Source organism: Alosa alosa, chromosome 11 (genome assembly GCF_017589495.1).
Source record: "Alosa alosa isolate M-15738 ecotype Scorff River chromosome 11, AALO_Geno_1.1, whole genome shotgun sequence".
In the NCBI taxonomy this organism is placed as follows: Eukaryota; Metazoa; Chordata; class Actinopteri; order Clupeiformes; family Clupeidae; genus Alosa; species Alosa alosa.
In genome coordinates this window covers 6,794,122-6,818,812 of record NC_063199.1, presented here as the reverse complement: position 1 = coordinate 6,818,812, position 24,691 = coordinate 6,794,122, and the positions used below count along the sequence as shown (strand labels likewise).

The 24,691-nt window shown below is 47.2% G+C and overlaps 1 protein-coding gene across 1 annotated transcript in view; it reads left to right on the top strand.

The window, feature by feature from the left end:
• Positions 1–24,691, top strand: part of tln2b (talin 2b) — a 124,853-nt gene that overhangs the window by 12,176 nt on the left and 87,986 nt on the right. The window contains exon 2 of the mRNA XM_048257166.1: positions 17,507–17,555. The gene's annotated coding sequence lies outside the window, so the exon portion shown is untranslated. The remainder of the gene's footprint in view (positions 1–17,506; positions 17,556–24,691) is intronic.

The window sequence follows — 24,691 nt, the reverse complement described above, 5'->3', positions numbered from 1 at the left end:
GTGGCGCCTGCCCTGTACACATTTGCCATAGGTAAATGAGGGGTGTGCGAAGAGGGCGCTGCCTCAAATTGAATCCGTGCTGGTGTTGGTGGCCCCCGGGGCAGTGGCATTTAGATGGTGACAAATTACAACGCCAGGCGCAAGCAACCCAAGTCCCAGCAAGTGTTCAGTTACATTTACAGCATGTTCTGCAGAAGCACCTGGCCTTTGTTTGCAGTGGTGCCATCTAAATCATAAGCCACCACCTTACACACACAATGGGCTTTTCTGCTATTCCTCCCACGGCTTACTGTTGTGTCTATTTCTTTTAAGAGCCTTTGCTGTGTGTTTTTTTCTTTTTTTTATTGCCATAGATTTTAGTCACATGACCCGTTTGTTCCCTCAGGGGGATTGGGTTCAAGATTGTCACGTGTACACTGGCAAACACTTTCATTATAGTGTTTTGTGTGCGTGTGTGTGTGTGTGTCGTGCACGTGTGCAATACGCTCTCCGCCTCTTATGAGAGGCTTTTATTATGATTTCTCTCTAAGAACAGCCAGTGTGTGTTTGCTCAAGCGGAGGTCACAGCCTATTTGCCCCCCTCATCACAGCTTCAGCAGCGTTACTCAGTGGTGGCGAACTGTCCAATCACACGGCTAAGACAGGCGCCCGCTGGCGAACGTGATCTGGCCATTGAGCCAGGATGTAATAATGACTACCCCGCCCGCCTAAGAGGTTTAGCCAGCAATGCAGGTTGTGTGTTGATTAGATTTTTTTTGATAAAAAAGGAGAATTACACCATGGCATTTTTTCAGCTGCTGTGTAGGGAGTTGACTCCGTTTGTTTGTCTAGAATGAACTGTGTCGTATCGAGTCTGCAGGAATGATCAGTTTCAATAGACTGATACCATTTTGGGCCTCATATAGAAAGCATTTGAGCTGCCATCGCTTGGCTCCGTGAATCCATCTAACACAGCTCAGGGCTGTGGACATGCTGTTGGAAAAGATCATAGCACCCAGTAACCGCCCTAAACCAGCTAATCATTTTCTGTCATTGTGAGGCAAACTTAAAACGGAGACATATCCGTCGTGGTAATTCTGATCTGGATTGAAATGCATCCGCCATCTTCATGATGTTGAACATGTGTTTGAGAAATCAATGTGGTGCGATTGTGGTGGGTTTGTGGTTGAACCAGATTGCATCTGTTTTACGTGGCTGGCCCTGACCTGGCCCAGAGGTGTGTGTGTGTGTGTGTGTGTGTGTCGTGAGGAGACAGGCTAGGCTTACACAGGGAGTAGCGGGAATAACTGTCTCTTCTGCTGAGGCTGTCTGCAGAACGCTGACCCAGCAGAAGCTGCAGCAGCGCACACACACACACACCCTCACTCTTTGCCCCTCCTAGTGTTCTCTTTCTCTCTGTCTCAGTGTTTTACACCCTCTCTTTTACTGATGCTCTGTGTCACTCTTTCTTTCACATTCTGTCTTCTAATCCACACACACACACACACTCTCTCTACATTTCCTGCTTTCCTGTCCTCTTATGATTCCATCTAGGCTAGGTCAATGGATGTGGGTTGGGGGTCGGGGCTGTTCTGTTTCCGATGCTTTCCGGATGTTCCCTTGCTTTCCATGTTTTAAGCACCTGCAGTCACTTGTTGGTTGGCGGTGAGTTTGCGCTGGGCAGACTGCCTCGCCGTCGGAGATGGAGCTCCGGATGCTCATCTGCATCCAGCAGGGTTAGTGTGACCTTCTGTTGGGGTGCACCATTTTAGCACTGGCTGCACTCTTAGTCTAACAGTGGTGCTGTGTATGTGTGATTGCCGTGTATGTGTGATTGCCGTGTGTGTGTGTGATTTGCTGTATGTATGTTATGTGAATATTGTTCGTGTGTGTGTGTGTCTTTCTCTGTGTATGTGTGTGTCTGTGCACTGCTGTTTGTATGAGTCTCTGCTTGCTCTGAGTGGCTGGCATATAGGGAGGGAGAGCTCTTTCCAGTCTCTAATTGAATTTGTCACATGAGCTCCCTTGCAGCAGCTGACTCCACCACGGTGCCGGTGTTGGCCCCGATGCGGGCCAGGTCCGAACTGGCATCAGGCACTTTGTAGAACCCGCCCCATGCTACCAGTCTGTCTCATCAGACTGGATAATTAGTAACACTGCCGCACTCTTGTTTCTAACCTTGTTTCCACACTGTAACCGTGAGGCAGCACTTAAGGTGTGAAACTAGGATTTTCAGCTTCATATTTCATATTTTACTGTCTGTTTTATGTTGATGACGCGCTTTCGCGTCTTTCTGTCCAAAAAAATCTCAGTGATGTCTTTATTCCAGATCAAGCAGAAATTGTCATGTCACTGTCGTAATCAGATTTTTTTTCTCAGAATGATTGAATTATTGTTTCTAGGTAAAGGTGGTGGTCTTGTGGAACTCAAGAGGCTGTATTGCGAAAAATGGCCAACTGTGTTCCTGGAACTTGGCTGGTAGCACAGGGTGCTAAAACCCATCATAAATACAATCTAGAGGAAATGCACACACTGATAACACACACCATATCAGTTGCTTTGGATAAAGGCATGGAAGGAAAGTAAAACTGCAAGACATAAAAGAATTGTGTAGTTGGCCAGCCTTTAACTCCATGGCAAGTTAATGTTCAATGCTGATACTTGGTACTCACTCCTAACATCACTCTCTTGGTAGTGGTAGCACACATCATCTGGTTTTGGAACTGAAGTGTGTGTCCCATGTGTTTTTGCGGTCCCTAAGTTGTCCTGTGGGCTTGTGTGTGTGTGTGTGTGTGTGTGTGTGTGAGCCGGAGTGAGCCAGGTTGGACGGCTGGTCAAAGGAGAGAGGGCGTGAGCGGGAACACAAGCTGCACCGGAGCCAGAGCTACACTCGAGCACTGATTGAACTGCCCATGGGCTACACTCGCATTGTGTCCTCCATAATGACAGCTTATCCAGTTACAGGCCAGCCCTGCCTCTGGACACTGTGTCGACTGAGTGCCCCCCGACGGCTGTTTCACTGTGACATCTGAGAGCATGTGCTTTTGTCCAAAAATAAATAGAGAACCACATGACTTATGTATGGATGTATGTATACATATAGTATACTGTACACGTTTGTATATTTATATATTGTGTGTGTTTGTGTGTCTGTGTGTGCATGCGTTGATGAAGTGTAAACTCGTGTCTTCTAGTCTTGTGGTGTTCAAGAGCATGAACAAATGAATATGGCAATATCAAGGTTCACTGGGCAAATGTTTGTCCGCAGCTTTTAAAATTCTTTAGCAAGTTGCCGTTAGCCAGGAGGAGCACAATGCGTTATTGCTGGCGACAGGTGCTTATGCATTAAATTTATTTACAGTGCCATGGTCCAGATCCCTGCTCCAGGCTTCCCCTGCCTCTATCTGTGTGTTGGGCCTCTGTCTCCTTGTCAATGCAGCTATGCTCAACACGGAGGGGAAGAGAGTCTATTCAGGACTTACCATGGAGGCTTGATGCAGGGGACATACATATGCAAGGCATGTGCATGTGTGTGTGCGCCTGCACGCACAACTGTGACAAAGTCTGTACAATGTAATATATTGGCAGTCAGGATTACTAAAGCCATCACATGCCTGCACACTTGTTTGCATTTTTTTTTTTTCTTTTTACGTATGAGATGCCATTTTCTGGTGTGGTGTGGCCATGGTGTGGCTTTGACATTTCTCTCCTCCTATCCTTTCTCCCACTTTGTCTTTCCCTCATTTCTTCTGTTTCTCTCTCTCTCTCTCCTTCTCGCGCTCTCTCTCCTTCTCCCTCTCCCACCACCTCAACACCTCCCTCTCTCTGTCTCTCTCTAACACTCTCTCTTTCTCTCACTCTCCCCACATGTGGAATTCAGAGTGTAATTCACCAGCAATCCTTCTGCCCCACCCATGTATCTGTTGAGAGAAAATTAAAATTAAGGGGGAGGGGGTGTTTCTAAAGTGGCTCACCAAACCCAAGAACCTCCCCTCCCCCCCCCACTACCAACCCCACCCCCAACCCCACCCCCATCCCCACCCATCATAAGAGCAGTGCAGCTCTATTTATAGGCTTTGAGCATGAATGTGCTTTTAAGAATTAAAAGAGCAGAGCTTACACCGACTCAGCCCTGCTGGTCTGGTAAGGCGATCTTATTTGTTCCCTTGAGTAACGTGTGATAAGTCATGGGACTATCAAAGGACAGACAAGCAGGATGTGTTTCTGCAAAGTAAATCTATACGCTGGCGCTAATCCTCTCCAACTTTGGAAAGCCCCCCCCTTGCTTAAAGCGGTCGGCAGTGAGGTCTGTATTTGGCTCGGACGCTCTCTTGTGCAGCACATTTTTATCCACAGTCCAGATGTAATTTTATATTGCATGAATCATGCATTGAAATTCCTTCCAATCACCCATGGCCCCCTCTTTCTTCCCCTGTTCCTTGCTTTCTCCTCTATACAAATGAGCTTTCTGATCACATGGCAGGGCCTTGGAGAAAATGCAATGTTACAAGAGCAGATGAAGTATATCTAATAAGGATACTAGAGATTTAAAGTGAAGATGTCATGAAAAGGGCCTTTCAGCAGATAAGGTCTTCCCTAATGCACAGCATGCAGCAGCTGACAGCTCTTCGTGTGTGTGTGTGTGTGTGTGTGTGTGTGTGTGTGTGTGTGTGCAACTAAAGACCGTAACTACACTAGACAGAGCGCTGTGCTGTGTTTTAAGAAGCTAGTCCATAAAGCGCTGGTTATGGTAAGCCATTTGCACTTCACAGCAGGCACAAAGAGGGCCGTAGTGAGTAAATCCCCATTTCAAGTGTGGCCAGTGAAGGCGTCAGGGAGCACCTGCCCCCCGGCCGGCCAAGAGCAGAGGCCGAGCAAGCCATGTGGCGCACCCCAAAATAACCGGATGAATGGGATGCCAGGAGCTGCCAGCTTCCTCGTCCGCTTTTACAGGGCCCCGCATTGGAAATGCAGTACGTAGGTTTAAAATGATACCCCGTTAACTCCGAGACCTCCTCTACCATCTGCTAGCTGCGACTCACAGCAGCTGTGTCCAGGGACGGACACACACACACACACACACACACACACACACACACTGCCATGGAGCTTTGGTTTCCTCTGATACGTTTGCTTGCTGTCACAGGCTCGCCGCTCTTATCTTGGCGACCACCCTCGACGACAGTCCAACTACACCGCAACCCCCCCACACACACACACCAGTCCGCTCCCCACCTCCTTCCTCCCCAGGAGATGGCACTCGTCCAGGGCCTTCTAGGCCTGGAAGGATGTAGAGGTGTCGCGTTAACGCTCCCCTTGTGCACACCAGGCGGCTGGGGCGAGTGAGACAGTTTTGCGCGTCTAGCAACGCTGAGCAGCTTGTTCTCCCTTCCCACTGATTTCTGCGTCCTCCTCGACATTTTTGTTTTCGGCGTCATACGCTTTCATTTCTTTCCCATTTCCCCAGTGCTGACACCGTCCCCCATGTCTTCACCAGTTGTCCTCTACCAACTGTTCTCCCATTACCCCAGTAATCTCCAATCCAACAATGCCTCCCCTGCAGGCTAGACTGTTGACGCCATTATTTAATGACTATCAGCTTTGGCTGATGATGATGATTATTTGCATTTGTCTGGCCTGTGAATGCAGATCACCCAGGAAATATGTACGACATTTAAACTTTGCCTTTTTTTTCCCCTGTCTGGCAACACAGAAATCAAATCAGTGATAATTTATCAGGCCGTCATGTAAAGTCTGCATCAGTGTGTTCCATCTCCACAGGGAAACAGTTGAGAGTTTGATTGGGGCGGGGGTAGCGGTTAGAGGCGTCATCTCGGGCCAAAGCTGTCTACTGCACGACGGGTGCTGAGAGCCTGTCATGAATCTGTGGAGGCACCCGGTTGCTTAAAACTCCCTGTCAGTCTTTGTCTACGCGTGTGGCTTACTAGCACCCCCCCACCCCCATCCCCAGCATCCAGTTGGCATGCCATTTTTTCAGGACCCGGCCAAAGTTTCCCCCCACTTGTTCACTTCTCCATAGAAGCCGAGAGTGTGTTTGTGTGGGGTTGTAGTGTGTATCTGAAGCCCCATGTGGAGGTTATTATACAAATGGCTGCTAGTAGCCTGCTGATTGGGGACAGGGCCATAGAGTGAGTGCTGAAGCATGCCCCTCATAGACATCATCCTTCTCTCCACTTTTGGTGGGACTAGAGCTGTGGGACTAATTGAATTACAAGCCCTTCCCACTAACACACACACACACACACACACACACACACATTCTTTTAAGAGGGCACAGACCACTAATTATTTGGAATCTCTCAGGTTTTTTCCATGGAAGAGGGAGAGGTCATCGGAGATGTGTCACGGTCCAGACCCACGTTTTAATTTTCCAGGGAATCCTCGCTGAGCGGGATTAAATGGCGTTTTTCCAGAAGGCCCCTAACCCAGTGACCTCTACATGGGGGTGGGTGAGCGGATGACAGCTGCTCCCCAGATGTGTAGAATTTCCAACGACAGCCTATGAAAGGAGAGATGGCATCAAGCGCTCTATGAAAAAATGAGAAGCCAATCAGAATATGCCCTTTGTGCCCCTGCTGAGAGTATATAACTTAATTCTATAATGGCATTTTAAACATTTTCACTTGAATTGCGTTGTCAGCTGAAAGGTGCGGTCTCAAATTACCCGATCACATGAATCCCTTTCTTCCCTAGTATCTGTTGATGTGGAGAATAGAAAGGGACTATTATGCCGTTCCTGTAACTTTCCTGTATTTGGCGGCAGCAGTAGTACTGCTTTGCTTCTTTTTTGTGCTATTCCAAAACAAAAAAATGTATATTTTCAATTTGTCTTGAGCTGTTGAGATTATGCAGCTTTTTTGGCAGATGGTTCTTCTGGAGGGATGTGACCTGCTGCCCCTCGAAGGCCCGAGTGACCAGCTGTGATGCCCACCACGGAAAAAAACCCCTATTTCATCAGAGCGTGCCTCTCCGCTTTGCACAGACTCGTGTCCATGCAAGATCAGGCAGCGGCTGCGTTCAAACAGACGGGACTGCCCGGCCCCACGGCTTTCTCCCTTCCCCTCTCGTTGTGGCTTTGATGAATGATGTCTGTAATTTCGTGGCGGGAGATTGCAGATCTCCATCCTCCCGCCCCCTCCCCGCACCCCCACCACCACCACATGTCGTCTCCCTGAAGTGCTTTCAGTTATTAGGCGCTGGCCTTGCTGCTGTGGTGATTTGCACGGATCCGACCATAAATCAGGCTCGCTGCAACATCTGTAGCGCCTGCACCAATAAAGCAGCACGGGGCACGCTGGAAGGGAGCGCGTTGATTTCATTTCCTGCTTTTCTCTCTCCTTCACTTCCTCTCTCCGTCTGTCGCTTCTGGGATGCTTTGAGACTGATTACATGGAAATGTCAGCTTTAAATGGGGTAGATTAAAGGAGCTGTGTCCAAGGGCTCTTCCTTACGTGTATAGCCTGCATGTGTAGGTGTGTGCAATCTCATATGCTATTAATTTTTTCACTCAATATCTCACTCGCTCACACTCTCAATCTCTTTCTCTTTTTTCAGACAAATACACTTCTTGGCCACACCTCAAATAGACCACCAGTGAATAGTATATCCATTCCTGTTATACTTTGCAGTGTGAGCTTGTGTCCAGCTCTGGCCAGCTCTGGCCAGCTCTGGCCTTCACACAGCCAGAGCTGGTTGATTCACAGGCCTTCACACAGTCAGGCCGGAAGACTAGAGGGCCCTTGTGTTTGAAATAATCTCTAGGCCTGCCATTCTCTACCTCTGACAAATGGTACGGTACCAGGCAACCAGAGAGCTTTGTTCACTGCTGTTGTTACCTGGTCCTCCTTTATACCATTATCTCATGCAACTTGGATCACTGGATCACTGTTAAATTTCCTCTGAATGAAGGGGACTTCACATTGCATGCGGCATGCACTTTGCTCGCCGCTAGGTTGCTCTTAGTTGAGGTAATGTCCCAAAGATTTTTGTTGTGGTTGCCGCCGGGCTTAGCGCAAAAGACCTATGATTTACAGCGCACCGCGATCAAAGTTCAACATGGTTGAACTTCGAATGTGGCACAGGAGCGGCAAATCGACTTTGCTTGGCGCAGCGGCAGATCAGTTCTTGCGCTCGCAAGCCATTGAAAATGTGTTTCATAGCGCAGCACCGCCGTTTGCGCATGCAATGTGAATCACGCTTGATGGTTTTATCTCTACTTTTTTCTTAGTGAGGTTGCACTCTAAAATCATTGTATGGATCACCTGATATAAGCACCCTTTATTTCTGGTTCTCAGTCACATGGCCTCTTGACTTGGAATGTAATCAAATGTAAGGATTTTATTGACAACATTATTCCTGTTGTGTCATGCTGTATTCTATGCCACATTGTAAGTCCTCTTAGCAAGGTCAAGTGGAGTTCACTGGGCTACATTAGATACTGTGAAAAGGCCATCTCTTTCACCAGAGCGATATTTTCCTCTGGGATTGTGCTGTATCATTAGATGGTAAACATCTGGTTGACTCGTCCCTGTTCTCCTTATAAATACTGTGCAGTTTCCATGGTGTGTGTCTGACTAATGGGCCAAGGAAATGGTAGCTCCGCTGATTGTCGGACTTGGAGAAAAGGCTGTAAATCCTCGTTGGATGTTAAGCCCGGGGCTGTACATCTTTCAGTAAGTAAGTCTTCTCGTCTGCACACCTGTCCTCTTTGCATGAGCTTTTATCATTCATCTCTCCTCTTTTTAAAGAACCGGTTCACTCTAGACTCTAGTTTGCACCTGTGAGGTCATGCCTGCACCAGTACTCGAGCCAACAATTTTGAGCTGCCTTCTTGATGAGACGCATAGATGTACCCTTCGGCAATTAGCATGGGACGTGCCCTTGAGTGATGGAGGTGATGGGGAGGGAGAGCTGAAGCCCTCCCTGCGCTGTGGTGTCCTGGCATCTGTCAGAAACGGAGCATAACACTCTCTATCAGAGTCTCTGACAGTCTTGCAGTAGATGATTGCTTTATCCCTGTAGTGTGTTTTTCTCTGAGGTACAGCTTGTAAAACCACTGTGATTTTTAATACAATTGTAGCCAGGGTGGGCAGGTGATGCATGACAACTTAAACAAAGTATTCATCACTAGTGTTAAAAAACAACCCCATATTGGCAGTCTTTACATTTTGTGGTTAGCTTTTCACCTTGTCTTGCTTTCCAAATTGTTTAAAAAACATCTTGAGTTTCAAGTGATATACTCTGCACCCAGTGGGCTGGCCTGTGAATTATTATTATTATTATTATTATTATTATTATTATTATTATTATTATTATTATAAAACATGTATATCTTCCAATTAATTACAGACCAAAGTACATGAAATGTAGAAGTGTTGAAGTTGTGACCTAATATTTCTTCATATGAGAAATATTTATTTGTAGCATTGTACCGTTAACCTGACCCTAGCCAGATGAATTTCGCTCCGCCTAGCTCCACTCATCCATCTGGAACCGATCCATTGAAGTGTTGCTTCAGAAGGCTGGGCCTAATCAAAAAATGCTTGCATATAATTGAATAAGCCACTTGTCCGTCATCTATTGACGTGCTACTTCAACCACTCACATCGAAGCCAACCCGTGACTCTAATAACAGTCTCACAGTCGCTTCTACGCTATGTCACATCTATGAAACTCCCGCCCAAGGCCCTGATTGGCTGAACCATAAAGTCGGTTGCAGAAATCACTCTCAATGGAAGAGGTCCCAGATGGATGTGAGTGAAGCTAGGCAGAGCTAAGCGGAACGAAATTCATTCACGCTAGGGTCAGGTTATTGTAGCGTTGCTGTGAGGTGAAACGCGGTCCTTGTTGACAGCAAAAAATGAACAGTTTGGCAGAGGGGCAATATCCAATGACTGGAGAGCATGTAACATAATTATTTCATCCAGTCTTATCCCCTTTCTCCTTCCGTCATGTCCTTATTAAAAATAATTACATCACTTGATGCTTGACTATTTCTCGGGCGTGCATATTTTCTGTAAATCGGATTTTATTGAATGACCTTCAGTTACTTCAATCAAGAGTGCCATATTTTTTTTCTTTGGAGAAACATGGGGAAATTTAAGCACCATCTGCACTGTAGATTAGCATTACAAAAATATGTATAATTATTAATGTAGTTTGCTTCTCATACTTTATGTGCTGGTATTTTTATTTTACTTCAGGTAAGCTATCTGAGTGACCGTGAAATCATGAATTATGAAAGTGATTATGAATTTCTTAATACATTTGGTTGTTACGGTATCATGTCATCTTGAGGTAGGTACAGTGTATATTTATAATGCAGTCTGAAGGTCATTAAGTGAATTAAATGTGTGGTTACTGTAATCAATTGCAACTGTACTCTGTCATTAAAGTGAAAAATAAAAAGTGGTTGATGGGGTCATATTATGGTAGGCCTTCATTATTTAATCGGCCTATGTTTGCTCTAGGACTGTGTTGGCGCAAGTGCCTTCTGGATGTGGTTAAGCCACTCAGAGCAGCTTTAAATTATTGGGACTTCACTGTAGTTATAAAACAGTATGACATAAAACTGCATACACTGCTGAGCATATGACATGATTTAACAGATATTTGAGTTAAGACCAAGATCAAATGAATCGATTAATCATCAATTGTGATTTCCAACAATTATGAAAACAACTCACAGGTGATGGAAATAATGATTATTTTGTTGCATTCCGTTTTGCAACAATGTAGCAATTTTAAATTCAGCACACCCATTTGCTTTACAGTGCTAACTCTTGTAAACATGATATTTTATCATTTAGCATGTATTCTTATTAGAAAATGGATGATGCTTGTTTCCAAAATAATTGTGTAATCGTGTTAAATAATTGTGATGTCAATATGGACCAAAATAATCATGATTGATTTTTGCCATAATCTACCAGTCCTAATTTATGTACAGTACAATGCAGTATAACAGCATTGCTATTGACTGTGAATACTTTCTTCTGTCCTCATTTAAAAGTGCTTTGTTTGGGAAAGGTTGGAGTGGGGTGTGATCTGCTCAGATGACTTGACAATTAGGTTACCTTTACCGGGAGTCAGGGGAAGGCCCCTGCTATTCGTTCCTATGTCTCTCATTAGCAGGATTGTCTTATTTTTTTTCTCCCCACTCGGCATTCAGAGACATTTGTCAGGGCAGTTTGAATGGCCCATACCAGCCTTAATACAGAGTCTTACCCAACTATGTAGAGACTTCGAGCCATGTGCCCGCCTGTCCGCCATTTTATTGTGTTTGTGTGTGTGTGCCTGTGTGCGTGCGTGTGTGTGTGTGTGTGTGTGTGTGATCTTTGACGGGGACACCCGTTCATAATGCCCTGTTAATGCAGGTGGAGGATGGCGTGGTGGCCCATGGTGACTCCGTGGAGTGTGGCACGTGGAGCTCGTTTATTGTGCCCGTCTGTCACAGCCGTGTGAGCGCTCCCACCAGATAAGCTAGCTGCTCTTGTCATCTCTGGAGCACAATGACTGTGCATTTGCTACTGCTTAGATGTCCTGTCTCATGAGATGTAGCATGCTCTGTTGGCAGGGACTTATCAGTGGACACTCTGTGTAAGTCACATCATTGGTCATGGATTGTTGCCATATGACGAGAGACTTTGTCTACTGTAGCACTATATGTTAAGCTACGGATGCTAAAAGGGCATTTTGCGTGTGTGTGTGTGTGTGTGCGCGAGCACTCCTTACTCCACTCAAATCAAATCCACTTAAATATCATATTTTTCGAGCTCGGAGTCCATGCTGACACAGTGATGCGGCAGTCAGAGCGGTCCCGAGGAGTGGATATGACAGTTTGGCTCCGTCAGCAGGGCCCGGCGGTGCATTCGATCTGCTGCGCCGTTCTCAAGTGCTGCCATGTGTTGTTGCTGGATGCCTTCAGATTGCAGTGTTGATCGCCCCAGTCCTGCTGGCAGGCCTCCCCCACTCCAGCACTCCTCTATGAACAGCCCCCCTGGGCAGTGGAGGGCAGGGCGTGGAGGGTCTCCGATAGCAGATTGGCACTGGGGACGGATTCGGCCATGATCCGTCACGGAACTGGCAGAGTACAGTGTTTCCCACAGAATTGGATTCAATTTGTGGTGGTAGCTGACTTTAACAACGGGGGTTTAAGATCGTTTACTTTAAGACGTTTGAGGGAACCCTTGCACAGTGAAAGGCTGCTGATGTGTGGATGCAATTCATAACGTTTTCTACATAGTTAAAATAAAGGTTCGTACTTCTCCTTGGGACAAGCACTTTTGAATTTTGGAAAACACTTTTCCATTTACATCGGGATTTTGCAAACATTCAGTGTCAGAGTCAATAAAATGAGCCCTTCAACGAAATTGACAAGCAGCTGTAAGTAGGCTAAGCATGCTAAATTTCATAAAACTTAGTTTAGTCTCTTCAATGTAGCCTACTATGTTGTGATAAGACCTTAGCAGAGTTCACTTCAATGCAGCAGTTTTGAACAAATTTGCGCAGCATGGTCACGATGCTAAGCGGATTTAATAGCAATTTAGCCAGACGTCTTCTATGCAATGCTTCTATGTGGCAACAACAATCCTTCAACAATCGTGAATATTTTGTTAAATGCACATGCAGAGGAGTGGCAGCGGGCTATGAGAGAGAGTGGGGCAGGGCAAGGAAAGGCTGCGTGCGTAAAAAGCGCAGCTCAATGGCAATGCAAGGTTTTGACCTTATATTTAATTTAAATTAAATTAAACATAGAATATTCATCTGTGGCGGCCGATTTTATTTCGTGGCGCCCCGCCACAGATTAGTCAATGTATGGGAAACACTGGAGTATCGGGCCAGATCATGCTGCTGGCTGTGAGAAGAGTCAGAATCTGGGAAATGCCGCCGATCACCATTAGTAGCAATCTCCCCTTCGAGATGCAATGCATAAATGGATTCATCATCGCCGCTGTTCTCCCTATTCCACACCATTGTCAGGACCACTCCGTTTTAGCGTAGGAATTTTTCCAAACGAGCCGTGCCTCAGAGGAGAACTCGGGGAAGAGAGAGAGAGCCTTTTTAAAGATGCTGCTGCACGATATGAGCCTGCAGGCAGATTTTGTTTTTGTTTTGGCTTCTGCTCTGTGTCTACCGGCTCTCCCTTTTTTTTTTTTTCAGTTGCAGCTCTGTTCGAGTCAGGTCAGGGGTATCCCTAGAAAAATGCAGACAAATGTTAGTTATTTCAGGGAAGAAAAGATGCTGTCGCCACATTTTTCAGCCCAGAAATTCTCATAATGATCCTCCGTAGACTTGTTTCAAAATTTTTTTTTTGGCCAAAAACAATTTGATTGCATTGTCATTGTGCAAGGACCAAAACTTACATTACATATAATATAGTGGATATATACATTTTCAACCACTCTGACTGAACCATAGTCTTCGCTCTCCTTCAAAAGTCATTACAAATGAAATTTTCTTCCCTGGTACAGTACAGGGTTGTTCCATCTATAACAAGACCGTTGTATGTTATCTCAACAATATGGGAGCCCACGTGGTCGTCCATCTAAACTAAATGGATTATGCTCTAGCTGCAGATCGGCTCCCCGGAGTAGTTCTATAAATACAGGAGGATGAATAATTTATATATTTGAGCCTACACTTACACACACTCCAACTGGAGACCTGCATGTGCAGGTCATTTATTTATTCATCTTTGAAAGGAAATCTCAGTCAGTAAGATTATTTACTATAGGGCTGTAAAAAATAATTTTCTTAATGAACCTTTGAAACTAGGTCATAAGAATGAGTATGCAGAGGTTTCTTTTTAATGAATGAAGTACACAGCTAGGCTTGCTAGTCTGGGTGTGTTCCACTTGTGGAGCTTTCCTCTTTCCCTTTCCACATCTCCTAACATGGTCTCAAGACTGTTCCTGTCTCAGAGCTCTGTGCGGAACTGTCCTACAGCCATACTCCAGACCCCCCTCCTCTCTATACATCTCATCTCTAAATAGAGGGTCCTTTGGGGCCGGGCCTGCCATGCCTGATGCTCCAGGGGCTTTTTCCCCAAACAAGGGGTTCAGCCATCCTGCCTCCAAACAAGGGGTTCTGCTATTCCTTCTTTCCCAGAGAAGGGGCTCATCCAGTGGTCTTAGCAATGTGTACCCCCCTCTGTGTCCTCAGCTGCTAACGTCACAAGGGGCAGCTACTGGCTGTGTGACATTGGGGCTAATGTCACCAGCATCAGCATCAACATACAGACAAAAGTACCCTTTCATACTTCCCAAGCCATGGGGGTGACCTGTGTGTGTGTGTGTGTGTGTGTGTGTGTGTGTGTGTTTGTGTGTGTGTTTTTCCATGGTTTCCCAGCAAGAGGTTTGTTCTATGCCACACTTAGCACAGTGAAGTGCTCTCGCAGTGCAAGTCATGTTTTGCTTCCATTTTCCCAGGGTTCTTGTTGAATGAGCCTGGCGTAAATTAGATCCCAGTTTTCTAACACTTCAGACGGGGGAAGAGGCGTTTTGGGACATCAGAAATAGCTCCAAAGCAGCTCATGTCGGCTCTTCAGAGCGAGTGAGAGCGAGCGCGTGAGGGAGAGAGGCCAGGATTTGCTAAGACATGAGCTCTCACAGAACCCAGCCCTGGCTCCGATTCTTGCTCCAACTTGAGGGGTTTTACCAAATGAGGGCTCGGTCCACGGGAAGCGCTCCAGTTGCTTCCAACCGCTAGACTGAGATCCAGCCTCCCCCGACATCCGCCACCGGGACCCATCAGGAAGCCCCGCGCATCCCCTCTCTCTCTCTCTCTCTCCCCGGGGCTGGGCACGCCCCTGCAGGCTGGGTCCAACCCATATCCTCCCTCATCTCTCTCCGCTGTTCCACCACGCTTCAGCACAAACCTCTCTCTCCTCGTGGAGCAGGCCCCCACCTCCCCCGCTCCCCCGAAAACGTCTCTTTAGTGCTCCCAGTGCACAAGCCCAAAGATAAATCACTGCGCACTCTTATGGGCTTGTCTCCGATGTTGTGACGGCTTCCAGAAAGTGCAACGTGGGTAAGAAAGAGGGGAAGGAGAGGAGAGGTGGGGCAAAAAAGAGAGGGAGAGAGTGGGAGCGAGAGAGAGATGTGACTGAGTGCGGATGTGCAGATTGTGTCGTTTAAAAGGCTCGCTCTCTCTCTTTTTGAAGTGGTGTTGTTCCAGGGCTGTCAGCACTGTCAGCAGCTCTGGCAGAGAGCTGTTTAGGGCTCCCCGCTCTCTGGCTCTGATGAGGAGCGTGTAACATCACGGCCCGCTAACCCCCCTCTGTCACATAAAAGCCTCGCCGGAGAGCAATGGGCTCTGGCACGGCTCCGGCCCTAGCCCTGTTCTAGCCCAGGTCTGACCAGATGGGATCTGATTGGAGAGTCTTTGCTGCGCTGTTATTTAATCTTTATAAGCACTATTATGGCTTAACATCACCCTCCTCCCCCTCACATTGCCTTGAGTTATGACCTGACATTTGTGTAGCGGTTGCGATCAAAAGCACCAGCGGTTTTCCAGAACGTCAGGAGCCCAGTCGCAGCAACAGCATCTCCTCCAGATGATGTCACTGAGGATGATGTATGTCCCGTGCGGGATGCTCTAAGCTCCCACTGGCTCACACCGCAAGCTCCTCCTCTTCCTGTTCCACGTGTGGGATCCAGGTGTTGCGCAGGAGGCCTTGTCTCGGCTTAACGTCTCAGTGGTACTCTTCATCATCCTCCTCCTCCTCCTCCTCCTCCTTGTCTTGGAAAGAAAGAAACTGGAACATAAACAATAGAGATCCTTTGTGGTTTGCTGAAATGCTAAGCCATCTTTATGCTACCACTTTGATGTGGTCAGATGATGCTGACTGTAGCCAGGGTTGCCTCACCATCTGACCAGGATTTCAAAGTGTGGTTGCGTGTTTAGTGTTGTGGCCCTCTTCCTGCTTAGACTGTGCAATGCATCAAGATCGTTATATTTCAGCCAGCACCCCACCTCTTCAGACGTACTTAATTAATGCTCTTGGTCAAATAGTGGATTGATGAGTTGGTGGGAGATGGCTGTTTATTTCCGCCTCTGAAAACTTGATTTCACAACCTCCTTTCCGCTCCTCATGCTGAAGCGTGTGAGCGGCAGATTGTTTACACTGCGGACTCTCGCCTGGGGTCCCCAAGCTGTCTCTCTTCTGCATTCCTTCGTGTGCCGAGCCGGTCCAGCCTCAGTCCATTTACAGCTCACAAATGTCCTCCAGTCTCAGTTTACATCTGCACTCATCTTTTATTATATCTCTCTCTCTCTCCCTCTCTCCCTCTCTCCCTCTCTCCCTCTCCAACTCTCTGCCTCTCCAACTCTCTGCCAGCATGTGAAATTGGACATGCTTGGGTTCATCAAGTCCGCTTTGACTCACCAGCAAATATTTAGTCGTTTTAGACAGACGCATATTTCCACCTCTGCCAGTACCATCTAGTCATGTTTGCCTGCCTTGGAGGGGGTTGTGAGTGTGTGTGTGTGTGTGTGTGTGTGGGGAAAGATTGGGAAGGAGAGGAGTTGCCTGCATCTCTGTGCAGGGCAGCATGCTTCGCAGCCTTCTAAGCTCATTACAGTAATCAGGTTAAAGAGAGGGCTCCTTTTTAAGTGAAGAGGGGGGTGGGGGGAGATGGTAGGCTCTGACCAGAGGCAGTGAACTATGGACAGAGGAAGGAGCCAGAAGCCTTAACTACCCCCCCACCCCCCTCCAGCCACCCCCTGACCCCTCCAGGCTGTCTCTACAGCGGCAGCTCCTAATGCATTATCAACATAACCCACATTACCCGCATCCACCCCCACCTCACCGCGGCGGGGAGCAGGGGCCAGGCCTGGTGCCCAGTGGAGGGGCTCCCAGCATGCCCGGCTCTGCTCTTTCTCCCTTGGCCTAATGATGATGGGGGTTGCTGTGACCTGCAGTGCCCGTGCCTGCTGCCTGCTGCCTGCTGCCTGCTGCCCGCTCCTCACTACCCGCACCCCTGCTGTGCCATTCAGCTCTGCGTCGAGCGTGAGTGGGTAATGACCAGCTCACCGTGGCAGGCCAATGGGGGAATCAAGTACTTGGCCGCAAAAGCCCCTACTGTGCCCAAGAAAGACCCCTTTTTACCGGAATTGCATGGCTAATGGCACATGGCTCTCTGTGAATGTTGTTGGGAATAATTATGGTCCCTTCACTCCTCATTTCCCCCTCTCCTGATAGTACGGCTTCTCTAGGTGTTCTAGTAATGTCGTGTGTCAGTCAAACCAGGAGCCCCTCCTTGGGCAGGGCACCCTAGGCTTGGTTAATATAGCTGTTTGATTGGTGCTGCTTCTTATTGAGCTAGTTAAACTAATGGTGGTGTAAAACGCTTGGTCATTGTGTTTTTTAAAGCACCCCTTACTTCTCCCCATACAGCTAATAGCTGCAGTGTCAATGAATCAGCAAGATTTTATTGTCGGTCCGGCACATTGTCTTCCTGTGGCTCACTTTAGTTTTTTCTCTCTCTCTTTTTTCCCCCTCCAGCTGTGAAAATCTGCTGAGATCCTTGGCCATTTTATGCCCCAGCAATAAGGTAAGAGACTATTACACAGCCATTTTGTCTCTCTCTCTGTCTATCTGTCTGTCCGTCTCTCCCTCTCTGGTCTTTTAGTTTCTGTCTCTGGAAGGGAGTGACCATCAGCACTAGATGGCTACTGGGGAAATGGAAAAGGGGAGGTGTGTTTATGACAAAGTTTTACATTTTGATTAGCTGCCCATTCAGACGTTTCCTCTCGCAGCTCCTGGTTCCAGGTATCCTCCATCAGCTAGGCCCTGAGCAGGGTGTGCATAGTGATTTAGGGGTCCCAAGCCGCAGTCAATAGCCATTGACTTTTTAGGAGAGTTTATAATGGATTCTGGGGCCCTTTGTCATTTCTTGCAGGGGGTGGGGCTGACTCCATTTCACTTCTGCCGTGGAGCTCCAAAAAAAAATAAATAAATAAATAAAATAAAAGGCAGTGAGATTGTGACTAGAGTAAGCCACTGGGCATGGGAATCACCCCACCACCACCACACCACTAGCCCTGTAAAGGGGAAAAAGCAGTGGTTGCCTTGGCAACCTGCGGATGTGGAGCATGAAATAGCGCACCCGCAAGTCTTTCTTTCTTTTTTTTTTTTCCTTCTTTTTCTACAAAGCAAAGCAGCATCCTTCACGTGCTCAGGCTCTAATCCTCTCCCTCGCCTGCTCCCAACGCCTCCATTGCAACCACCAGCCTGGAGAGACGGAGAGAGGGAGGGAGAGCAAAAGAGATGGCTTGAGAAGGGAGAGAAAATGAACAGCAGAGGGAGAGGGAAGCAGAATGTGAGCATGAGAGGGAAGAAGGAGGGAGAGACCAAATGACCGAGAGGAGAGAAAGAATAGGAGAGTGATTGAGAGAGAGGGAGAGAGGGAGGCCTTTATCACTCGTGTGCCATTCCCTGCGTCTGCCCGGCAGCACTGTGGGCCTTTCAGCCGTTTGAGCCCTGGTCACTGGCCTCAGAAGCAGCGCTGCGGTCGCGGCTGCGTGGAGCCCTCCCCACATCAAAGGCATTTTACAGGCCAGTGAAGGCGGTCAGCCAGCCAGCGAGGGAGGGAGGGCCTCCTCTGATGTTCACGAGGTGCAACCCACTACTCTCGCCACACAATCCAGTTTAAAAGGAGAGAGGTGAGGAGGAGGTGGGTTTGGGCAGGGGATGTTCTGCAGCGGAGTGTTCTGGAAATCCGGCTTTGACGGGACTGTGACAGGAGTACACTGAGTTGCTGACTCTACGTGTGTGTGTGTGCGCGCCACAGGGCCCTGGCTGTGTGTTCGTTGTGCTTGCTCCATGTGATATGTGACATTTGCTGCTGTTCTGTAATCTCCTAAAATGGCTGTATCGCAGGAGTCGCTGTTATCACTGTCTCTCCTCATTCTTTCCTGGGATGTGATAAACTATATCACACACATTGTGTCTGTGTGTTGCTTTATTACTCCGTCTGTCTGTGTGTGTATCTTGGCACTAGTTTGAAGAGTTAGTGGTCCGTGCTCTGGTCATTAGCATTGTGGCCGGTGGTCTGGATGCTGAAGAATTAATGGCTTTCAGCTGTCAGCACATGACATGACATGACCACTAACGCAACCAAAAGTCAGAGACTGGTAGATCGACCGGGATTCGGGGATGAATTTCGCAGCCCGTCTACAACGTGGGCCTCTCTCTCTAGCAGACCCCTTCTCAGTTACTGTCCCCCAGTCCCATATGGCCTGCTGTGTCACCATCGTCTCAGGTTCTGTTGGCTGTTGGGGTGGCTTGTTGCAAGGCAACGGAAAAACAGGTTTATGTTGAAGCCCAATTAGGAAGGCCAGTCCCTCTACAGGGCTATCACAGAGTCAGGTGTCTGTGTCTTTTTCATATAGGTCCATATAGGTTTTGAGTCACATTAAGCCAATGCATAGTACAGTAGACTAGAGTTAAGTAGACCCGAGCCGCTTCATAGGATCAAGTGTTCTCTGCGAGCTTTGTAAGGAGGCGGTTTGTAAGGCTGTTGGGTTTGTCAGGGGAAAAGGCATTTTGTTCACTATCTCTCTCTCCTGTATTTCAGACATTTTTCACTATCTCTCTCTTTCTTTCTTTTTCTTTCTTTCTTTTTTTTTTTTCTTTCTTTCTTTCTTTTCTTTCTTTCTTTCTTTTCTTTCTCTCTCTCTCTCTCTCTCTCTCTCTCTCTCTCTCTCTCTCTCTCTCTCTCTCTCTCTCTCTCTCTCTCTCTCTCTCTCTCTCTCTCTCTCTCTCTCTCTCAATGGAATAACAACACAATTGCCTCAGCCCCCTACGATGTGGATGTTGACTGATCATTTATCATCTGGAGAGGGAACATAGACGGAATAGCCCGCTGCCTAATTGAGTGTGTGCCGGGAGAAAGGTGCTGGATTTTGGGAAAGGGAGTCTGGACTGAGCACTGAGTGCTTTATCTATGAGCTGGCTGATCTGGCCGGCCGGCCGACAATGTCTTGTTTGGTTCTGTCCAGCGCGAGGGGGAAGTTTCACTTTGTTTCCCCGCCAAGGCCGAGTCTTGCCGCACGAGGATAATTGGTCTACTGGGGTAATGGTCTGCAGCGCGGATGCGGGTGGATGGGTAGGTGGTGTTGTGTGCTGTGGCTGGATGAAGACCAGGGTCAAACGCACTGACCCCACCTCTCCATTTCCCCCCTTCCCTCCCATCTTAACCCGTTCCCTCTCCTCTCCCTGCAGAAACTAGGGACGCACTGATTGTTTAATTCTGGGCATACACCACTGGTGTGGCCAATGGCCAAGAATGACTGGTCATTTCTGTCATCACAGACATTACTGGTACTGGTCTTCTAAGATTTTTTTTTTTCTTTGAGTCTGGGATCTCAGCAGAACCTCGATTTGTTTAACTGCCGCAGCTCAAATCTGGAGCATCTGATTTTAGCACCAAAGTCATTGAAATCTGGAGAAGGGTTTCTGTTGTGGCTCGTTGAGAGCTGGTTGGGCTGGTACTCATGCTTTTCATCCCTCCCTGCCTTTCCCCTCGACTGCCTCCACTGGTGCAGCTAACCCAAGGAGACAGGCAGCATTACTGAGATGGCCTTTTAATTTTTTACATGCCGTCAGGATGCCACAGAATTTTCCCATGTCACAACTCTTTGCCATTAGTCATCAGCCTTCACTCTCTAGTGAAGTGCTTTAGCATGCAGCAGCTGACAGCTCTTCATACACTTTGTGTGTGTGTGTGTGTTTGTGCACGCGTGCGCATGTGTGCGCGCGCGTGTTTGTGTGTGTGTGTGTGTGTGTGTGTGTTTGGAGAGTGGGTGTAAAGGATAAGTACATCAAAAGATGTTTTGTACAGTCCACATACTGTAGTGTTGTATAAGAGGCGTTTACTCATCCCGCATGGCGTTGGGAGTCTTTTGAATGGCCTTCTTTTCATTCGCTCACCTCTTGGTGGGAAGCATCCGCGCGCACAGCTGGGAATGTTCAGTTCACACACAGCCCTTCCTGCAGGCTTGTACTTGAGCTGTGAGCTATGGCACACAAGCACAGTCCCCTCTCCTCTTCTCTCTTCATATGCTTTAATGCATGATGGGGATTACAGGTCAGGTGGATGTCATGGCAACAGAGAGTCAGCTACTTCTGTAGAAATGCACAACCAACAACGTATTTTCCTCTCTTTCCTTTTCTCTTAGTAGCTCTGAACCGTGTGGATCTCTTGGCTTTTTCTCTGTAATTATTTGGACTTCTCTCTTTACTCTCTCCCAAGAGGCATACAGTATATCCAGGTACTTTGCGTGTGATGTTCAGGTGGGTTGCTTTTTTATCTGAAATGAGAGATGAGCATCGTGACACTTGCCCTGGAGGCTTGGGCTGAAACAGATTTACTCCATCCTTTTTTCCCCTCTCTGCCTCACTTACTCTCTTTTCATCTTTCTCTCGATCACTCTGTTTTTCCTCTGCCCTTCCATGGTCAATGCTATCACATTCCTGGAACAGCTCATGTTTCTGGAGTAGAAGCAGTCCGTCATGCTTTGGTGTGCCGCCACCGTCAAGGTCTAAGTCACAAGTCTCCGACATTACAATATGGCTGGAGAAGACCCAGTCGAAGCTCTGTTCTCATCCTCCATCCTCCTGATGTGAACAGCCCTGTGTGTGTGTGTGTGGGTTGCTTTTATTTTGTGTGTGTGTGTGTGTGTTGGGGGTGTGTGGGTGGCATATCGTGTGTGTGTGAGTATGTCGGCGTGTGTGTGTGTGTGTGTGTGTTGGGGGTGTGTGAGTATGTCAACGTGTGTGTGTGTGTGTGTTTGTGACTATGACTATACGTGTGCTCACGTCTGTGGCTCTCGTTGACGGACTGCCTTGCCCAGTTAGGAGATTGCAGCACACTGATTTACTGTACGCCATGTGCTGGGTCGAACGCAGGATTTATCTTGCTGGTGTTCGGCAGGCAGATAGCGAGCCCCTTCTTTTACTCTGCCGCTCCTCCACCCTCCGCAGACAGACAACCAGAGGCGCTCTCGACCCCCTCGGCCTTCAACCCTGACTGCCCGACATATCTGTTTGTCCAAGTACTGGCCTGTGCCGACTCCCATTACTCTCTTTTTCATCCTTGCTGACCTGCCGGTATTGAGTACATGCAACATTTACTGGGCTCTCCTCCTGTTGGCCTCGTGTTTTCTCAGGCCCAGCTAAGGTCAACTCTAACTCCATTTTCTGCCATGATCACTTGGAAATAGAATTCTGGGAAATAAATGGCATTATCTGCCGCCCTCCTCCTCCACCCTCCTCCACCCTACTCTACCCCACTCCACCCCAGCCCACACTGCCAAGAGAAGGATAAGCGGGACAGCACTGTTGCCTTTGATCCGAAGGATAGGCAGGCTCCATAACTCACTCTCACTCTCACTCACTTGCCCTTTGATCCTGGGGATTTTTTCTTGTGTTCCTTATCCTCCTACACTCACTCTCCTCTCACTCTCACTCTCACTCTCACTCTCACACTCTCTTTGATCCTGGGGAATTTTCTGCCTTGTATTCCTTATCCTCCTCCTGCTCTGCTCTCCTCTCCTCTCCTCTCACTCCTTTGATCCATTTTCTCTCTTATCCTCCTCTCACTCACTCTCCTCTCACTCTCCTCTCTCTCCCACTCCTCACTCTCACTCTCTTTTGATCTGGGGATTTTCTGCCTTGTATTCCTTATCCTCCTCCTACACACACACACACTCACTCTCCTCACACTCTCACTCTCACTCTCACTCTCACTCTCACTCTCACTCTCACTCTCACTCTCACTCTCACTCTCACTCTCACTCTCGCACTCTCTTTGATCCTGGGGAATTTTCTGCCTTGTATTCCTTATCCTCCTCCTACACACACACACACACAGTCACACTCACACACACACACAGTACACACTGAATAGCATGTATCAAATTTGTCTGTAAGCCTGCGGGGTGTGAAACTATAGATGTGTATGTGCGCAGCAGTAGCTTTGTTGTGAAGGGGGTAGTCTGTGAGGATGGAACATTGTATTCTGAAAGGTATGGGGAGGGAGGCAGCGCTAAGAGATCCAGCTCCCACACTCTGTGTGTGAGGTGAGTGATGCCTGAGAGCCTCTGGCTTCATGCTCTAGTTGATGGAGTGGAGCAACTTGCTCTCCGAAGATGTAATCCGCCTAAAGACCAAGCGGCGAGGAAATAAGAATTGGCTTTGGGTTTACTGTGCCATGCCTCGTATAGCACCAGGTAGGCTAGGAGAGGCTATGAAATGGGTGCAGGCAGGGTGGGGTGTGTTATAGTGAGGTTGTGGGACTATTCATTTGACATCTGTATTGCGAGTGATCGAGGTGATTGAGAATGCTTTTGGGTAAATAAATCATGTATCTAGTACCCAAGCACTCCCTAGAGGTCTCTCTCTCTCTGTCTGTCTGTCTGTCTGTCTGTCTGTCTGGACGGAAGCGTCCGTCCGTCCGTCCGGATAGGGACAACACCGTTTGTTTTTCTAACACATTGCTTTTATTATTTGTTTCAAGAGTGTACACAGTATGTGTTGAAAATAACACAACTTTCGTTGTTTTTTTTTTTAACACATCTCTATGTCCAGAGAGGGACAACACAGTTTGTGTTGTTTCTAACACATTCAGGTGTGTGCGTGCCTGTGTGTGGTTTTCATTACTGGTGTGTGTGCAGTTAGTGTGGAGAATGAAGTTGCCTCAGGGTGGTGGTGGAGGTGATGTGGTGGAGCAGCAGCAGCCGCAGTAGCTGGACTAGCAGCCGAGTGGTCTCCTCTTCGGCCGGCCGCTCCATCTGCATGTGTCGGAGAGTGAGAGAGGGGACGCCACACTCAGCTGTGGTTGTTGCTGTAGCCCTTCACCGTGCCCCAGCCTCCCCTTAATGATCGTCACTTCAGGCGCCATGGAGACCGCTGATGCTCATGCTCAGATCGCAGTGGGCGTAGGAGAGACAGTTGTCTGCCATTAGTGCAATTACTGCATGCTTCCCTTACGCCCAGATGCACTAATACACTTGCACACACACCACACACACCACACAATAATAATAATAATAATAATTACACACACACACCACACAATAATAATAATAATAATAATTACACACACACACCATACACACACCACACACCACACAATAATAATAATAACCACACACACACCACAATAATAATAATAATAATAACCACACACACACACCATACACACCACACACACCACACACACACACCACACAATAATAATAATAATAATTACACACACACACACACTATTAATAATAATAATTATTAATAATAATAATAATAATTAATAATAATAATAATAATTAATAATAATAATAATAATAATTAATAATAATAATAATTAATAATAATAATAATAATAATTAATAATAATAATAATAATAATTAATAATAATAATAATAATTATTAATAATAATAATAATTAATAATAATAATAATAATAATAATTAATAATAATAATAATTAATAATAATAATAATTAATAATAATAATAATTATTAATAATAATAATAATAATAATAATTACACACACACACACACCACACACACACACCACACACACCACACACACACACCACACACTACACACACACACACACACCACACACCACACACCACACACACACCATACACACCACACACACACTACACACACACACACACCC